Source organism: Giraffa tippelskirchi, chromosome 5, assembly GCF_054371585.1.
Source record: "Giraffa tippelskirchi isolate mGirTip1 chromosome 5, T2T-mGirTip1v1.2.pri, whole genome shotgun sequence".
NCBI classification, from domain to species: domain Eukaryota; kingdom Metazoa; phylum Chordata; class Mammalia; order Artiodactyla; family Giraffidae; genus Giraffa; species Giraffa tippelskirchi.
This window is the reverse complement of record NC_137279.1, coordinates 33,060,368-33,079,996: the sequence shown is the minus strand read 5'-3', so window position 1 is coordinate 33,079,996 and position 19,629 is coordinate 33,060,368. Positions and strand designations below refer to the sequence as shown.

At 49.3% G+C, this 19,629-nt stretch overlaps 1 protein-coding gene across 4 annotated transcripts in view; it reads right to left on the bottom strand.

The window, feature by feature from the left end:
• CAMTA1 (calmodulin binding transcription activator 1) overlaps positions 1 to 19,629 on the bottom strand; it is a 975,729-nt gene that overhangs the window by 707,725 nt on the left and 248,375 nt on the right. The window lies entirely within an intron of this gene.

The following is a 19,629-nucleotide window of genomic DNA, read 5'->3' as shown; positions in this document are numbered from 1 at the left end:
GAATGCATGTGAGCCAGAGCAGTGGGGGCACCCAGGAAGCATAGGGTAGCACCTTCTTATTAGCAGTTAAGAGATACTTGCTATGGACCCACAGCCTGTGAACCCATGTAGATACATATTGCGGGGTCGTGAGGGACACACTCTGAGAATAAGTGCATGTTTGCTTGTCTGGCTCACTCAGAACAGGACTGGGTTTTACCCAACTTAAGAGCCTTGGCACCTGACCTCATACCTGGCACACAAAGGAGGCGCTCAATTATTATTTGTTGAACTGAACCAAACTCTTTCAGGCAAAGACAAAAATGGAAAGACTGGGGATTTTCCCAGACTGTCACATCGACGCGGTGAGCCAAATAAAACCTGGTTTTGGACAGTCTGTTTGCTCAGATGGTGAGTCTGTCAGATTTCACAGCTTCGGCGACCTCATGAAGCTCTGACCTGAAAATAAATTGAGAAGGAATAAAAAAAGAAGGAGAAAGAACAGGAGAAAATTATCTACTTCTTCTAAGGCCGTTCTTTTGGCAAGCGCCCTCCAGTCAGTTCCAAGAAACAAAGGGAAATCTTCGTTATGTCAGAAAAACCGACATAAATCTCCAACATTTCTGCTTTCCTGGCAACACTTTACGTGCTCCTGGGAAATTGGAACCCGATTCTTGAACAGTTTCGATGCAGAGGCTTTTCTTGTGTTATACAAGAGGTCACAAAACTTTCCACAGTCTGGAGAAAATGGACGCTGTTCAGGATGGGACATAAAATCCGGGGGCAAGGGTGTGGGTGGCCTGCATTCATGACCCGCAACTCTCGGCTTGCTCAGCACACCCAGAGGCCTGAGGACATGTGCACAGGTAGAAAGGGGTCCCCTCTAATATGAAGCAGAGTCCCCTATTCTAGCCTGAGTCATGTACCCCCAAAATTCATACATTGAAGTCCTAACTCCCCAGCACCTCAGTCTGCAGCTGTATTTGGAGAAGGGCCTTGAAAGACACGATTAAGTTAAAAGAAGGCCATTGGGCCCTAATCCAGTGTGACTGGTGTTCTTATAAGAAGATGAAATTTGGACAGAGAGGGACACCAGGGATGCATGTGCAGAGGAAAGGCCTTGTGAGGACACAGCAAGGAGGAGGCCACGTGCAAGCCACAGGCAGAGGCCTCAGGAGACATGAGCCTGCCAGCACCTTGACCTTGGACTTGCTCTCCAGGACTGTGAGAGAATACATTTCCCTTGTCTAAGCCCTCCAGTCTCTGGGATTTTGTCGTGGCAGCCCAAGCACACAAACACAGCCCCTTAGAAGGGGAATTTTCTGACCTTAAGGTGCCTGAATCACCAATTAGCCACTGCAGACGTGTGGGCACTACAGCTCATGCACATAAAGGCACAGAAACAACCCCAGCAGTCCTGAAGCCAGGTCTGGGGGCTGCAGCTGCTGCCCAGCCTGAGGCATAGCCACTCAGGCTCCAATCCCAGCTTCTCAGCTGATTCACTGTGTTCCCTGCACCTCAGGTTACTCTCAGCTAAAATGGGGGGTAATTGTAGCACCTGCTTCTTAGTGTTTCCATGAGATTTGGATCCAATCATATCTTTAAAGCCCTAAGCGAAAGGGCCCAGTGTAATGGAAAGCACAATCAATTCCACTTGTTATATCTTATTTTCAATCCCTCCTCAACACACGACTCCACTCTGATTGCTTCAGGCATAAGGACTGGGAGGAAGTTCCCAAGAGAGTAAAAAAGGAAGAAAAGAGAGCCCATTTGAACAAGACTGGACACAAGGGGACCTGGACAGTCATCAGATCATAAGATTTCTTGAGCCCTTCTAGCTGCCCCAGACTTGTCACCACCACCCCACCAGCTACTAGACGACATTCTTAACCTGAGCCAGACTGAGTTTCTGAGTCAGTAAAGAAGTCTGGTGTTCAATGGGGTTCTCTTCCCAAGCCTTTCTAGGGAGACAGAAATATCTAGGGACAGGACAGGAGTGGGGATCTGAGATGGAAAGGATGGCAGGATAACCTGGGGTGGTCCGGGGCTGTGGGGAGCCAGTGAAAGAAGAACCCAGGGACCAAGCAGTGATGCTGGGCCAGGACCTGCCAGAGGCCAAGATGACACAAATGTGGAACGCCCCAGAAGCTCCTCTCACCGAGCCTAGAAGAATCCAGCCTACAGAGTGTACAAAGAAGTGGCCCAGGAGAGCCCTACGCTAACCTTAGCCATTGGAATTGTTTGATTTATCAGAAATATTTGTCACCTTTCCACAGGCCAGGATGATATCTAAAATATGCTGGTAGTTTAAGGAGAGGACGGGATTAGGTGCCCTCAGGTAGGAAAAGCTCCTCCTAGCGCTGGCTCTGGGGAGTCCCTGGGTCCATCCCAGCTCAGAGGAGAAGGATTTATGATCAGAGAAGGGGCTTTGTCCACAGGAGCAAGGAGAAACTGTGAGTACCTTGGGCCAGGAGACTGGCTACACTAGAACCTCGTCTGCATGTCAATCAGGATGTTGTCAGGACCCTTGCCTCACACACGAGGAAACAAAACCACAGGCCTGCACTTGACCTGCGTGGATTTCTCCCTCGTGGGTCAGACTAGTCCAGGGGCAGCTGCACACGAGGAGGCCCCGGAAATCTCAGCCTTTTTCTGGGAGGAAGCAGAGCACAACCCGAACTCAGCGAGAGCCACCCGGCCAACCGGAGACGCTGCCGAGCCTGCAGCGTAGAGGTGTTGTAAAACCCACTTTAAATCTATGTTTAAATACCTGCGAGGTTGGACTTTCAATCTGCTGCTCTGGCAGGGGTACAAGCTCTTGCAAAGATCGATACCCGGGGACACAGCTGCCCTGATGGACGGTACGTGCGTGCAGCAGTGACCACGCAATGCGCGAAGCAAGAGCCGGACACAGGGCACCCAGCGTGGCTCCATCTCCAAACTGAGAGACAACTGCTGGAAGGACCTCAGGTTGCAAAGGAACAGAGGAAGGCCCCAGAGCTGGAGCCTGGACCCCTGCCTCTGGCCGGGTTGGGGAGGGCAGAGTGAGAGGTCCAGCATCTCTCCACTTGTATCCCACCACCCCAGAAAGGGGCCAGACTGGAACCATGAGGATAAAAAGGAGGAGGAAGTGGGGCCCAAAGAAGAGGTGAGCAGAAAGATGAGGGCGTGAGCCTGGGATGTCAGCTCTGGGGCCTGTAACTCAGGTGGGGTTCCAAAAGGGGACAGGATAAGCCTTCACAGTCCCCACAGATAAACACGCTTCCACCTGTGTCCAGTGCCTGAAGATACCCCAGGCCTTGGACTGCCCCCCAAGCTTCTCTCCAGAGTTATCCTCCTGCTGACAACCCCTCCTCAGCACCTGCCAGGTGTTCCTCAGTGACCTGCCTTCCATCCATCCATGAACTCTGGCCTCCTCCCTCAGGGTACATCAGGTCACTCCCATCACTGCATGGTTAGGGCCAAAGATAGGCCCAGATTTAAAAGGCGCTCAGCAAACACCAGCTATGTTCCCCTTCCTTGAGTGCCTATGTCTGGTTTTCTAGGGCATTGTTTTCAATGTCTTTGTTTTTATCAGAGTGCTTTTTCCATTTTCTAAAATAAAAAGAGCTGGAAAAGAAATTCCTCCCAGACGCCTTTCAGACAATCACACACAGCTTGAGCAAATAGGTCAGACCACGGTCCCCTTTCCCACCTGGCGGCAGCGTGTTCTAATTGCAGGTTCAGCTATTTGAGTGGTTAAAAATAAATTATTGAAACTGTAAATTTAAATATTCAAAAGCGCCATGGTAACATCAAAAGAGGTCAGCAAACCATGCGTGTCTATGATGTGCCATTTTCCTGGCCGGCTCCAGGGGAGGGATGATCCTAAAGGTGTGTGATTTGAAGCTCCCTGAGCTGTCACTCTCTGGCATCCTCTGGGCTCCAGGGACCAGCCCCATGTCTTCAAGCCTTGGCACAGTTGGTAAAGAATCTGCTTGCCAATGCAGGAACCACAAGAGATGTGGGTTCAATCCCTGGGTTGGGAAGATCCCCTGGAGGAGGGCACAGCAACTCACTCCAGTATTCTTGCCTGGAGAATCCCATGGACAGAGGAGCCTGGCAGGCTACAGTCCATGGGGCCCCAAAGAGTCAGACAGGACTGAGCACGCATGCTTCTGCCCTTGCTGAGGAGGAATTACCGGGAGGAATTACCGGGCTCACAGGGGGTCGTCTGCAAACTTTGGGTGATAACTGAAACAGCCCAGTTTGTGTCAAGTGAGACGTGGGACATGACCTCATATGGAGGGTGCCCAGGAAGGAAACTGGGACCAGGTTGCCCTGCACTGGGGTGGCAGATCCTCAGATCCCCAAATCCTCTGAGTCGGGGCTCATGGTGGAGAGAGACGATCTCCACCTCTGAGGGCTTGAGTGTTTGGGAAGGTAAACCCCTGCATGGGAAAGACAAGAGAATGGCCTGGGGCCTCCCACCGTGATGGGGCCACAGCCCCCAGATAAGGATGGAGCCATCTGGGTAAAGGAGCCATGGGACACTCAGCCACTCCCCGGCAGTCTCTCTACATGGGGGTTGCCCCCCGCCCATGGCATCTGAAACAGACAGGGCATGAGGGGTGTTCACTGCATGACTGAAGATTAAGAGATCACAGCTCCCAAATGTGAGCTGTGCCTTAGATCCCTTCTTGTGTGTCCTCTCGTTTGCACCCCATCTCACACGAGAGGCAGTGGAACTCTGGGCGCTACGTTCCCCTGGAGCCACTGAGAGGCAGAGCTGAGCCAATCCAGGGCTTCAAGAGACCTCACATGGATGTTTAACATGGCTGTAAAAGGAAGCCCCTGGTCTGCAATGTAGGGCTTTGTTTGAAATGAGTTTCCAGTTAATACTATTCACCAGTCACCTGTTCTCATCCAGTCTCATAGCAACCCAGCAAGACCATCCTTTAGATGACAACACTGACCAGAGAGGCTGCCTCTCCCAGGCTCACAGGAGTAAGAAACAGGGCTGTCAGTCACAGTTAGGTCAGCCTGGCCCCGAAGGCCACGCTGCTGTCTACTCTGACCAGCGGCCTTGCAGTGAGATGGAGTCCCCCGTAAGCTCCCTCCCCCTTGGCACCGACCGCCTGCACTGGGGCTGGATCTTTTCCTGGGGTGCCATCCCAGAGACCCAGGAGAAATGGGGCTGACCCTGCCTTCTGTCACCACAGTGCTCACCCAGCCCCTCCTCAGGAGAAGATGAGTGGTCACTTGGCCTCACTAGTTGCTTCCAACAAACCCCACAGAAGTGAAAGGAAAAACAAAGAATTAGAAGATGAACATGTACATGATGTGCTCTGGCAGAAATAAGGCCCCAAATTGCCCATCAGTGTTGCCTACCATCCTCAAACTCAGAAAAACCATAGAAGACCTGCTGTTTGTTATAGGAACCAAGAGATGTGGGGCAGCTGGCCTCTCTTCTCATCATTCCTCCTGGGGGAGGATGGAGTCTCTCGAGGGTGGGAGTGGGGGAAAGCTACCCATGAGATAGCAGGAAGCCTCTGGTCCCCAACCCCCAGTTCATGGTGCTACACTTGAAGAACAGCAGGAAAAGAAGTGAAGAAGGCAGAAGTCCCCTGCCTGGGCGGGGGGAACCATGTGCCAGCAGCGACTGACTCAGAGGTGATGAGGGTGGACGGTTTGCAAAGAGCCAGGCAAGCCCAGGGACCAACCTCCACCAGGGACTCAATCCAACAAGGCTGTAGGAGCACACAGCCAGCAGGGAAGGGGTCCCCAAGGTGGGTGAGGACAGAGGGATCAGGGGACAGCAGCAAGATCAAAACCTGAGGCCAGATCAGGGTGAGGGGACTGCTGGATGCCGTGTTGCTAAGAGCCAGCTCTTGTCAGGAAGACTTGGTGCTCCTAGGGGCAGCAGTCATTCATTCGTTCATTCGTTCATTCCACCAGTGTGTGTGGAGCACCAAGCACTTGCCAGACCCTGCTGGATGTGCTGGAGACACAGCAAAACAGACAGACACTCTATCCATGGGGTTGAGGGACCCACACACATGTGCAGAAGAGGAGCACTCCAGGCAAGACCAGCCAGTGCAAACACCCTGGGGTGAGAGTGGTCAAGACGCCCAATGACCAGAGTGAGAGAGGGGAGAGTCAAAGGCAAGCTCAGAGGGACACCCGGAGGCAGGTCCCATGAGGTCTTGTTGGTCATACCAAGGACTCTGGCCTCTACTCTGAAGGACAAGGGGACCCCAGGAGGCTTTGTAGCCAAGAAGTAAAATGACCAGGTGCATGTTCTAACAAGACCTCTCGGGCAGGTGTGGTGAGAATGTAAGACAGGAAAGCAGGGGAACAAACTACAGGAAAGCAGAGAGGAAGCTGCTGCCATGTGTCCTAATATCTAACCATGGGGTGGAGGTGACCTGGAGAGAAAACATACAACTCACCCTTCAAAGCTGCTGTAATGAGAAAAACAGAAATGGAGTCAGAGCTGGAGGCGGAAATGAGGGGACAGGCAACTTTCTATGATGGGAGCATATGTGTACACTAATGAGAAAGAAGAAATGGAAAAGTAAGGCCATAGAGAAAACTGCCAGCACAGCACAGAGAAAGGAAAATGGCAGAAGCTACGGCTCAGAATAGATGGGACTCGGGGTCAAGTTCTCATGTAAAATGTGTCCTCAGCCAAGGGCACAGATAGCCCATCTTCCAATTGGCCTAGTAGTGTCCTCTCTGCCCTGCGCAGCCCTGTTCCACTCTGTGCCTCTGCTGAGCGAGCCAGGGGCTGGGTGAGGACTGAACATTCTATTCTGACAGCTGGGCTTCCTGGTGAGAAAGGGAGTGAGTGAGTGAGAGGGGCCTGGGGAGAGAGGCGGGGAGGGATGATGGATGGAGTGGAAGAGGAACAGTTGGGAGGGTGTCAGGCCAGGTGAAGACTGTACTTGAGGTCCAAGGTCATGAATTCAAAGCCAGCTGGGCATTGAGACGCTGCAGTTGTCTTCGGGGCAGTGAGGCATGTACAGACACAGAGCAGGAGGGAACTGGGTCTAAGGAGGGTAATGTGGGAGAGGGCAAGGGACCCAGTGGGGGACGCAGGGGAGCAAATGACCAGTGGTGGGATCCAGGAGGGATGATGAGGATCACTGGGTTCCAGGGGATTCTGGTGACTGAAGAAGGGAGGGATTCGGGGCACTAGGAGGAGGGAGCACAGATGCTGGGGGTGGTCCCCAGAGGGGTTTCTGGAATCTGATAGCATGAAGGGTGAAAAGGTACTGACACCAGATCCATGGCAATGGGAGTGAGTCAGTGAGAATGTGGAGGAGGAGACTGGGGCAGGGGAGAAGGTCAAGGTCCTGAGAATCTGAAACAGAGAGGCTTGGGCTGGAGAGTGAGCCAGTCAGACTGGCAATGCAATATCCAGGAAAGGAAGGAGAATGACCACGACCCGTCGATGACCCCAGCATTGGTCTAGAACAGTGGCCCTAGCCCCTCACAGCAGTCTGAGCCCCATGCAGCCCACCATTTGTCACTTCTCCATCCTCACTTCCATCCATGTTCCCCGCTCCTGTTCACTCAGTCCCACCTCACAATCTCCCAGCCATCCTTCAAGGGGGCCAGGCACAATCCCATCAGCAGGACACTGTACTTTCTGTTTGCTCTCAAGTGGACGTCCTTCCCCAGATGTGCACATAGCTCACTACCCCCTCCCAGGCTTTACCCAAACGCTGGGGGGGGGGGGCATGCCTGATAGCCTGACTCCCTACTTAATGTTACCCACCCCCCACATCCTCTCTATTCCCTGCCCCTTCCTTACTTTCTCTCACAGCATGGGTTGCCCTCTGAGACATCATGAAATCTAGCTATCATCCCATTGAATGTACCAACCCCCTCCTCCCACTAGAATATAAGCTCCATGAAGGCAGGGACCTAGACTGTTTCAACTGCTGCATCCCCAGCATTCAGGATGCTGCCTGGCATACACTAAGGGCTTAATAAGTGAGTAAACACTTTGAAAAGCATCTCAGCTTCTTGGTTCTTAGTTGCTTCTTTGTAAACAGGAGACACAAAGAAAGGATGGAATCAATCAGAACGTGTAGCATCATTCATCACAATTACCCCAAATTGAGGAACCAAGTGAAGGTGGGAGAGACAGTGGGCTGTCCACTCAGGTGGGGGGTGGTCTTCCTGACCAATGTTTCCGGCTTTCAGAGACAGACCAGGCAGTGTCCCTCTGTATTGTTCGTATTGACCCCACTGACCTCCAGCTTGGGCCAAAACCCCAGAATCAACAGGCAGTGAGTGTGTGACCCCAACACTGGAACCCACTGAGCTCACAGTCCAGCCAACTTGACTTTCAACTATATTCCCCTCAAGTACACTATTGGGGAGCTACTTGTGAAAATGAAGCCCGCACACTGTACATTTCTGAGTCGGTCTGGGACTTGAGAGATTTGGCCTGTCTGTAACTTTAATTTTCAACTAATTCCTAAAGCTGGAGGAGATTTGCAACACAGGTTGATGGATCATCTCCAAGTCTCAAAAGTCCTATGAAGAGTTTCAAGTGTATCTGGGGAAAGTCTCATCGCAAAGCTAAGCTTCCAGGGGTTGTCCCCGCCTTGGAAGATGCAGAGACCATTCAGGCATCACGTCTCCACATGTGTGCAGAGCCATCTGCACAGACGCAAGCCACTATCCCAGGGACAGATGAAAAGAAGGCAAGGGCTTGATTAGTAATGCTCAAGATGCTTCTGAGGAATGCAGGACTTCTGGCAGAGCTCAACAGAATGACAACTCATGGGTGACATAGAGAAAGCCTCTCCAGGCAAAGGCTGCCGGGAGCAGTGCCCACCACATCCCCAGCTCCCTGGCCCTTCCAGAGTAGATCCACCGGTCTCTCTAGAATACCCATTTTCCTGCAAATGTTTGTTTTTTAAATATTTTTTCGCTGTGCCGGGTCTTCATTGCTGTGCGTGGGTTTTCTCTGGTTGTGGCGAGCACAGGCTACTCTCTAGTTGCAGGGCTCAGGCTTCTCATTGTGGCGGCTTCTCTTGTTGCAGAGCACAGGTTCTAGAGGGTGGGCTTCAGTAGCTGTGGCAAACGGGCTTAGTTGCCCCATGTCATGTGGGATCCTCCCAGAACAGGGATAGAACCCGTGTCCCCTAAATTGGCAGGTGGATTCTTAACCACTGGATCACCAGGGAAGTCCCATTCCTGAAACTCTTAATTTATTAATTTCATCAAATATTAAACTCTTAATTGCATTTTGTTTTTCAAATGACCCCCACTGTGACTACCTAGTTATTGTTTGTCTCACTCAAGCAATTACCTGGACTCTAGCAATTGCAGTGGTTTATTTTACCTTGGAGTGACTCTCGTCCCTTTTTCCACACTCAAAAATTTCTCCTTGTCATAATAATTAATAGGTTCTCTTCCTGCAGCGATTATATTCAGATTATCTTAATAAAGCACAGCTCTGAGTGCCATCCAGCCAAAGTCTTATCCCCACAAGGCCAGAAAGACTCTACTTTCCCTGCACAAAAAAAGAAATTCTCTGCCTCCCAGGCTCCCAGATAGACTGCACAATTATGACCAGGAGCATTCCCTGTGCTCAGGATGACTTAGCTTGGAATTCACTAACTGATTAAATGGAATTAATTGGAGAGAAGGGGTGAGAAAACCAGAAAGTCATATGGCAATAGAAATTCTAGGGTTTTTACAGAATCTACCCAGGGCACAAGAGCTGTGCTCCTAGGGAGGCATTAAACTTGGGTGGACGCCATTTGAACATATCTCTTGTGTGGCTGACACCTCAGCACTGTGCCCACTCAGCCAGTGGAGAATTTGCACTTATCAGCTTCACTATCTAATCCTTATCACCTCTGAGAAATGAGACAGCAACAAGAAACCCAGGAAACAGAAGAAAATTATGCTGCAAAGAGCTTCAACACAATCTCTCTGGGGACAAAGGCCAGTTAGATGACAACTTCCAGGAAAACCCAAGCCTCAGGATGCCTGGTGAGAGAAGCAAACAGAGGGAGGCTGCTAGAAGGGAGAAGATGGAACAGGGAAGAGAGAAAGTAAAAGCAGATTGAAGAGAGGAGGAAGGGGTAGACAAAGAAGAAACAGAAATCTACTGGAGGGAGCCTGAGCTACTCCCCTCCAGACCTTAGTGTTCACCCCTCCATCTAGAGTCTTCTCTGCTCCTCCTGCATCTAGGATGCTGTGAAGATGCTCCTGCATTGAAGATGCTGTGTCCTGACTCCAGACTGTGCCCAAAGCTAACCTTCTCTGTGAAGCACCAGCCTCTCACTGAAAGGGGAAAATGCATCCTCACAAATGTCTAGTCAGTAACAATCAACCCTTAAATTTCAGTGGCTTAAAACAAACAAAAAGCTTGTTTTCACTCAGAGATCCAGGCTGACTGATGGAGGCACTGAATCCAGGCAAGTAGCAAACAACATACTGGCTTTTAAAGCCTCTGCCATAAGAGACCCACATCACTCTGCTCATGCTGCATCAGCCAAAGCTGGTCATATACCCACCTGTAACCTCACAGCGGGGAAGGTAGTGCACATGCCCCCAGGGGGACATGCATACATACTACGGTCAGCACTGAGGCCACCTCCATGTCACCCTAGGCCAGTGGCCATGGTGGGCATCATCCCGTGACAGCCATGGTAGATTGTTTTTATAGTTCATCCTTTTACCAAGCCTGAAGGAAAAGCATGACTATTTTCATTTTTTACAGATGAAGAGACCAAGGCTCAAAGAAGTTAAATATCTTCACTGAGGTGAGATGTCTAATAAGAAAAGAGCTGTCTTCAAAGACTGTCTTATATGAGCCCAACACGCCCAGTCCGGCCCCACTCCACACTGTTTCCTAAATAGGATATCACTGGCTCCTCTCTCCTGCTGTGAAGGATGCTGTAGTCTTGCCCTCACAAGCACTGGAAGTTCAGCCCATTCCCCTCATCTGGAAGCTTAGACAGCTCCTGTGGTCACCAGCCTTTAGGAACCATGGACAGCTCCTGTATTCGCTAGCCTTTGGGAACCATGGACAGCTCCTGTCGTTGCTATTCAGTCGCTAAGTCCTGACTCTTTGCGAACCCATGGACTGTAGCACACCAGGCTCCTCTGTCCTCCACTATCTCCCAGAGTTTGCTCACCCTCATGCCCATTGAGTCAATGATGCCATCCAACCATCTCATCCTCTTGCCCTCTTCTCCAACAGCTCCTGTAGTCATTGACTATGTATGTTTATGCCTTAGGCACCTGAGGACAGTGTGGGAATTCTAAATGCCCAAGTTCTGCTGTCCTGGCCTCCTGCTGCTCCCGACGACCATGCTCAGACCCAAACAAGCCAGTCAGAAAAATCTGGAAGACTGTAAACAAATACCCCGCCTCCAAGTTTTTATCAGTGTGAGTTCAACCATGTTGGCTGCCAGCTTATTAAATAAAGTAAATTAGGTCTCAATTATTTGCTTACACACCAGGCTGAAAATGAAAATTTCAATTTAAAAGTAATATTGCTATTATCATGCAGAAGTGGTTTTGAAATTGGACTTTGTGCACACTTCTGCCAAGCGAGGTCAGAAGTGAGAGGTTTCATGAAGGGGTCTCTTTCCTCTCAAGGTACCCAGTCAGAGAAATCTCAGGCCCTTTCAGAGCACCTGGGTTCTGAGCCCCTGAAAAAGCAGTTTGGACAGGAATAGCAGCACCTAAGCTGTTCATTTAAGCTATTTCATTTTATTCGGGTTTAAATTCCACATCACTGTCAAACACCCTGATTAACATTGCCTTTCAGTATCAAAAAATCTAAACCAGGTACATTCAAGGCCTCTGAATTTACACTTTCTAATGGAAAGGGAGAGCCAGTATCAGGTAAAGATGTTTTAACTCCAAGCCCTTATCAGTCACACAATCCAAGAGCAGGCACTGGAGGACATCTTCAAAGAGGAAACTCTTGAAATGCACTCCTTCCACTTTATTCAGGCTCCATCAGCACAGAGTGCTGAAAAGCCAATTTTATATCTTGAATTGGAAGAACCAGGATTCCGAAATGTTGGTCACATTCTAGGGTCCCCCTTTGCAGAAACCCTTTTTCCTCAAGGGCATCTACAATAAGCATGTAATGGTTCTAATGGCATAAAAATAATATTTCAAATGTAGATACATTTAAAAGTTTAAAGAGTTTGAGGTTGCCCTGGGGGCAATTTAATGACTAGTCAGATGTACTTGAAGGGGGATTTTGTGCAGGATGGAGATCAACTGGTTTCTATTTCAGCTGGGGACAGAATGAGCAGGAAAGATGCTTCCAAGTGCAGCAGAAGGAAGGCAGACAGGCAGGTGTGGAAAGCGACAGTCAAGACTTCCAGGAGAGGTTGACCAGCACTCCAAGAGGCAACATGTCAGAGCAGGGGGAGGCATACTTTAGGGTTCTGCAACCTTTCAGCTGGGTGACCTCAGGCAAGTTATCTTTTAAATGCCCCCAAACTTCTGTTATGTGCTTTTTTAAAATGGGGATAGCATCAGCACTGGCTCCTTGGGGTTTTTGAAGGATTAAAAAGATAAGCATCTAACATTTGCTTGGAGTCTGGCACATAGTTATAAGCATGATAGACTCTTCGGTGCACAGTTTGGGGGTATAGGTTCTACTTTACAAAGTCTCTTTGTGTAGAAGTTATCACCAATCAAGAGATTGATTCATTGGCTTTATAACGATGGCTGCTTCAAAAAAAACCCTCCAGAATCTGTATAGAAACCCCTTACACATGTGGGCTTGGGCCTTTGTTTTAAGTCGAAATGACAGGATGAGGTAGGAAGAAGAGATACAGCTGGCAGACAGGAATAGAAAAGAAAAACGCAAGAGGGAGGAGGAGGGAGAAGCAGAGAGGAGATAAGGAGGAGGCTGGAGGAAAGACACCAGGAGGATGCGAGGGGACGCCACGCAGGGATAAGATCCCTCTCCAGAGCAAGTGAAGAGCTGTGCTTCAGAAGGTCACCGGGAGGCGGGGGGGGGGGGGGGGGGACTTCCTGCCTGGAACTCATTCAGGCTCTAAATACCACGTCTTCAAGGTCGGGGAGCACGGCTCCTCTCTCGGATCTGCTACATCTGTGCACTGGATGCCCATCCTCATGTGCTAATCATGCCTGTGCCTTTCCAGCCTGAGCCTTTTGGACCTGCTGAACCCCCCAGTTCATGCCACCCATCAAACCAGAAGGCACACTGCAGATGCCAGGGGTTTCCCAAGAACACTGCTTTCTCTCTCTCTCTGTTCTCCCACCTCCCAGCCAATCAGGGTAGGACCCTGTGACCAGTCGGTGGGCTTGAGTTCACAGGCCCAGCAGCTGCAGCCCCACGGTCATGGCACTGAGCACCTGCTCTGTAGCCTTGGTGATCTTCTGTGTGTGTGCGTGTCCATGTACCATCCCTGCAGAGGTATTCAGGGGAAATTCCCACTGAAGGCAGACGGCAGCAGCACGTCCTATAGATCACTCTTCCTGACCTCATCCACTGGCAGCCCCAACGGCCCCCCAGAGGCCCAGGAAAGGCATCCACTCTCCCCAAGACCCATCTATTCTCCAAACATTCCCTGTGAGAAATGTGAACACCTGCCTCCCAAACTGCCTCTCCCCACGCAGCCTGGCTCCTCGCGGAGATTTGTGTGCATCTCTCATCCCACTGTGTTCGGGCAACTCAGGCATTTAAAACTGGGAGAGAAACATGCATATGAGAAGCCTCACAAAGGCTCAGCCAAGAGGACCCCAGTGTTTGCTAAATGCAGCCCACCTATCTCCCACCTCAAAGCCATAAGTTCTCCTATCAGCCACCCACCAAGGATGAGAACATCTTCCCCGGAAAAAAATATCCTGGGACTGCTGCCAGCAAAGGCCAGTATTTCTGACTTTGCACTAATGGCATCAACATACAGGGAAGATGCCCAAAGAGGGCAGGGAAGGGAGCCTCCTGATTCCCCAAGAGTCCAAGCCACCATCTGGGGGTGTAAATGTTGCCTTTGATCCTCCCCCTAAGGATGGCATTATTCTGGCTGACATTCATCAAGCATGAGATATGGGCCAAGCACTGAGCTTTTAAGCTCACAACATGCATCCTCCCTTTTTAACCGAATGGCTCTAGGTGGACAGCACTATTACTGAACCCACATTATAGAGAGAGGAGTACACACACACACACACACACACACACACACACACACACACACACTCCTAAGAGAAGCTAACCCCCAAGACTGCTGCAGAAAATGGGTTGTGAGGATGAAGCTCAGATCAGGGAGGAGAGCCCCTCCCACTGAGTGTGGCCCACTTCAGCACCAGGAGAGTCAGGCTGCATGGGGCCTGCACAGGGCCTCGGACTCAAATGTTCCCCAAGCATCCACCTGCCCTCATCCTGCCAGGCTCCGCAGCCGGGTGGACCCTCCACAAGTGAGGAGGCGAGCAGGGACTGCAGGCCCACACCCCACAGCACACCTGGGCCAGTTAGAAAATTTAGGGGGATTTTGTCAGGGTTTTTTTTTCTTTTTTCTTTTTGATCCAACTGTCAACTTAAGACGCTCTTAAACACCTGCTTTCTACCTTATTACAGTGACCTCTGGTGGTCAAGAGCCCGACATTGCAGGCCCAAATTAAAATTACCTCAATTGCTTAATATCAAGCAACTCTAAGTAACAAAGGTCTTGCGGTCCTTTAAGAGCTTCCAAGAAGAGCAGAAGCAAACAGAGTGAGAGATGGGAGCAACCGCCAGGTTGCTGGCTGAAGACGGAGCTGGCTGTCACCTGACCCCGAGCAGAACCCAGCACGGGCTCCTCAGATGACTCTCCCTGCACCAATGCCAAAGGTGCCTGAGCTCCAACCCAAGGGGTACCTCAGCTTCTGTTCCCCTCCCCCCACAGCTGGTGGCCTCTCAATGCCAGGTTTAAGAGAACAGGCTCTGGGAGGTTGTTGGAAAAGCTTTAGTCTGCCAGAGAACCTGCTGGGAGGCTGTAGGGGGGTGGGAAGAGGAGGAGGTTTTCTAGAAGGCCTGTGAGCACAACGCTGCCAACCAGCCCTGCTCCAGCTGCCCTGGACTTCACGCGGGTAGGCGGAGGCCTGGGACTGAATCCGGAAGCAAGGAAACAGCACTCCCTTTCCTGGAATCACAACTTCAGCCAAAAGGTCTGCAGGAACAAGATGGGGAACAAGGATTCTGCCCACAGCCCAGCCATGTCAAGGGGCCAGAGGAGCCCCAGTGAGGGGCGAGGTGAGGCAGCAAGATAAGCATTTGCTCTGGAGTCATTTTGGAGACTGTTGCCTCGGGCTTGATGGGTGGGTGGAAGGAAGGAAAAAACCCCAGGGATATGTGACAGATATCCTGTCTGCCCTAAGCCAGATCAGTGGGCATGTGGGGGTCCAGGGCAGCAGGCTTTCAGGGGAAATGAGGCTAAGCATGGTCTCCTGTGGAGTGGAGAGCAATCGCCATGAGAAACATAGCCCTGCCCCCAGCTTCAAGCAATAAACCTTTATCCCTAAGACCACACCTAAACCATCCTAGACAGCCGCTTTCAAATCCTAAAAACTCTTCAGATAAAGGAACCAACAACTCAGAGTCATCCAATCTAGTAGCCTCTAGAAGCTTCCAGCTCCTCATCCAGAAGATAACATGTGATCTCAACCTCTTGGTCCATCCATGGAGTGGAGGCTTTGGCCAAATCCCCAAACACAAACGACAGATTCTCCCGAGGTCCCTGTGAGCATCAGTCTGGACAGGCCAGGCCTCAGTGTTTAGAACATGAAACAGACTGGGTCACTCTCCTGGTCTTCTCTGAAAATCAAGCTGGATGTAGAATATCAGTATTGTCTCAATTTTCCCTTATCTGCGAGGAGACGTCAGCAAACCTTTCTGCCAAGGATTGTACAAGGACCATTAAAAGGAAAATGTCCATGGTAATTGTGCCTTTCTGCATATTTCTTCACTCCAATATTCTATAACATAATAATGTTTCACATTTCTACAGAACTGTCTTTTCAGCATGTTTTCACATTATGCTTAATTTCGTAAGAGTTTCTCAGCCCCGCATAACGACACAGTTCAATGCAAAATCAGATATAAATCTAGCTTAAGAGACTCTCAACAGGAATTTCATTTAAAACTGTAAATGTTAAAAGATTCTAGCTCTGATTTATGTTATGTTGTGTGTGTTTCAAAGAGCGAGCTTCACCGGCCCTCTTAAACAATAGATACACATGAAATCCAGGCTTTCATGGGCCTAACCCGACCTACCATGCAGGCAAGAGGGCAGACAGGCCAGACTGTGGTCAAAACATCAGCTCCCAGCCCAGATGGGGCCACGTGCGTGAAACGAGAGGCGTATCTGACTCCATCACCTGTGCTGGCTCAGGGGCCACTTTTAAGGAGTAGTTTTTCAGCATCCTCTCATCTCTCTGCTCCTCCAAACACTGAGGCACCACATAAGGGCCCTCCATGTCTCTGCTCCCACTTGGCCCCATCTTTAGAAAACACAGAGAGAAATGGAAGAAAAGGCAGAGAGTCCTGAGGCTGGTTTTCACCTTCATGCTACCGGCTGTGTTCATGACCCCGCACGATAAACTCCGGTTCCTATTCACAAATAGCTCTGGGAGATTGGCAAACCGACAGTCCCGAACGCCATTTGAAATGCACACGTCCAAGTCTTCTGGAGCTGTGAGGTGCAAATTCTCCATGGAATGAATGAACCTGGGAAAGGCATTTGCATCCATTGTCTCAGCACATTTAAGACAATTTTAGAATCCAGCTTATTTACATACTGGGCTCTAATGACTCTGAAGCAACTATCATAGGCCGTCATGTAAAACTGCATCCAGGCAATTTTACTGCAGCCTATCACACACATGTTGAGTTTAGACGACTTGTAATCCACAAATTATTTACATCGCACAAACATCTCTGTGGCCCTGGCATTATGCTAGAGACAAGAGACAACACAGCAGCAGTAGATTAAATTGAAATATGCTGGAGGCTTCTGAAACTTTAAACTCTATTCCAAAATGCTAAAAGTCAAAAGACTTCCAGTCAGCATTTTGGAACTCACCATGTCTAAAATTTCACTTGAAAGGCGGCGCTATTGTGAGTTGCAACCCCCAAAAGAGTAAGCCACCACTTTGTAACTGTAAAATCCACTTATTTTAGGAAGATTGAGGGATCCAAACCCTCTGATAGCACTTAACATATTAAAAAATATGCACTGCAAAGCTCTAAAAGTTCCTGAATTCCTCCAAAAGAAATATTTTTGCCACTTCTAATGGACTCCACCCAACTCCAGGCAGGAACTGTGGGATACACACCCCCAGAAATAAAGCAATTGAAATGACTTGACTATATGTCTTTCCAGGAAAGTAAATTATATATAGGTCTGTACTCACACCCCCTACTCCCCTATAGGTTACCCGTTTTTCCTCCCACACTCTGCAGCCCACAGAGATGAAGAGAAAATTATCAAGTGGGCTTAAGCACTTGGATACCTAATTGCAATAAATCTCAGAGCCTCATCTTTCCATCTTTCAGAACTTTGGTTTCAGACTTTAAAGCGAGTCCCATTAGCCAAGTTGACACATGCCAATTAGCTTCATGAGTTTCACAGAATAAAACTCCCCTTGTGATAAGTCACCCCACATACCTGCATGATTTCCACATAGCCCCACTGGTTTTTCAGTATTTCAATAAAATCAGGCATTTACATGACGATGTACATGGGCTTCCCAGGTGGCACTAGTGACAAAGAACCCTCCTGCCAGTGCAGGAGACATAAGAGACACAGGTTCAATCCCTGGGTCGGGAAGATCCCCTGGAGGAGGGTATGGCAACCCACTCCAGTATTCTTGCCCAGAGAGTCCCATGGACATAGGGTCACAAAGAGATGGACACAACTGAAGTGACTTAACACGCAGATGTTTAGAAAGTGCCCTTCATTTTAATTCATTGTCCTCAAAGATATCAGAAAGGACACTGGACTTCATTAGGGACAAAACAAGGGGCTCCAATTAGAACAGTACCCCCATTTTTGTCTCTTTTGCCACTTGAAATGCAGGGGATGCCTGAGTGTTTATGTCTTTACAACAGAAGCAGAGCTTCCTGTAACTATGCTTGATGATGATGAAGGTGATGATGATGGAGGAGGAGGAAGAGTGAGGAGAAGAAACCAAAATGCCACGCTCCAAGAATGTATTAAATGGTACAATTCAAACTTTATCCACTTATAAAGTACACTGCTCGGTAACTCTGCTCCTAACATATAACCATCCAAAGTGGTTTGCTATGATCCATGTGGACCCACATATATAAACATTTTTGCTTTTTATATAAATGGGTTCATATAATACCTATATTGTTATAAAACTAATTTTTCAAAAGAACTGTAAACAAATAATGAACTCAAATATATGCATGTTTAAGTATTTGGGAGGGAAGTGTACTGATGTCTGCAACATTCTCTGAAATGAATCAAAACATTAAGATGAGTGATGAATGGATGGATGAGTAGATAGAGAGATGGATGGATGGATGGATAGGTGGATGAATGGATGAATGAGTAGATGGATGGATGGATAGGTGGATGGATCAATGGATGAGTGGATGGATGGATGGATAGGTGGATGGATCGATGGATGAGTGGATGGATGAGTGGATGGATGGATGGATGGATGGATAGGTGGATGGATCGATGGATGAGTGGATGGATGGATGGATGAGTTGGTCGATGGATGGATGTTGAGTGGATAAATGGATGGATGAGTGGATGGATGGATGGTTGGATGAGTGGGTCGATGGATGGATAGGTGTATGAATTGATGGATGAGTGGATGAATGGATGGATGGATGAGTGGATGGATGGGTGGATGGATGAGTGGATGGATGGGTGGATGGATGGATGGATGAGTGGATGGATGGGTGGATGGATGGATGGGTGGATAAATGGATGGATGAGTAGATGAATGGATGGATGGATGAGTGGATGAATGGATGGATGGATGAGTGGATGGATGGATGGATGGATGGGTGAGTGGATGGATGGGTGGATGGATGGATGGGTGGATAAATGGATGGATGAGTAGATGAATGGATGGATGGATGAGTGGATGAATGGATGGATGGATGAGTGGATGGATGGGTGGATGGATGGATGGATGGATGGATGAGTGGATGGATGGGTGGATGGATGGATGGGTGGATAAATGGATGGATGAGTAGATGAATGGATGGATGAGTGGCTGCATGGATGGATAAGTGGCTGAATAGATGGATGGATGAATGGATGAGTGGATGGATGGATGAGTATGAGATAAAGAATAAAATGTTAATTGTGGAAGCTAGTTGGTGGGCATACAGGTTTCACTACAAAATTATTTCAACTTTGTTATGTGGTCCAGTCATTAAGTTGTATCTGATTCTTTGCGACTCCATGGACTGCAGCATGGCAGGTTTCTCTGTCCTTCACCATATCCCGGAGCTTGCTCAAACTCATGTCCATTGAGTCAATGATGCCATCCAACCATCTCATCCTCTGTCACCCCCTTCTCCTCCTGCCTTCAATCTTTCCCAGCATCAGGGCCTTTTCCATTGAGTCAGCTCTTCACATCAGGTAGCCAAAGTATTGGAGCTTCAGCTTCAGCATC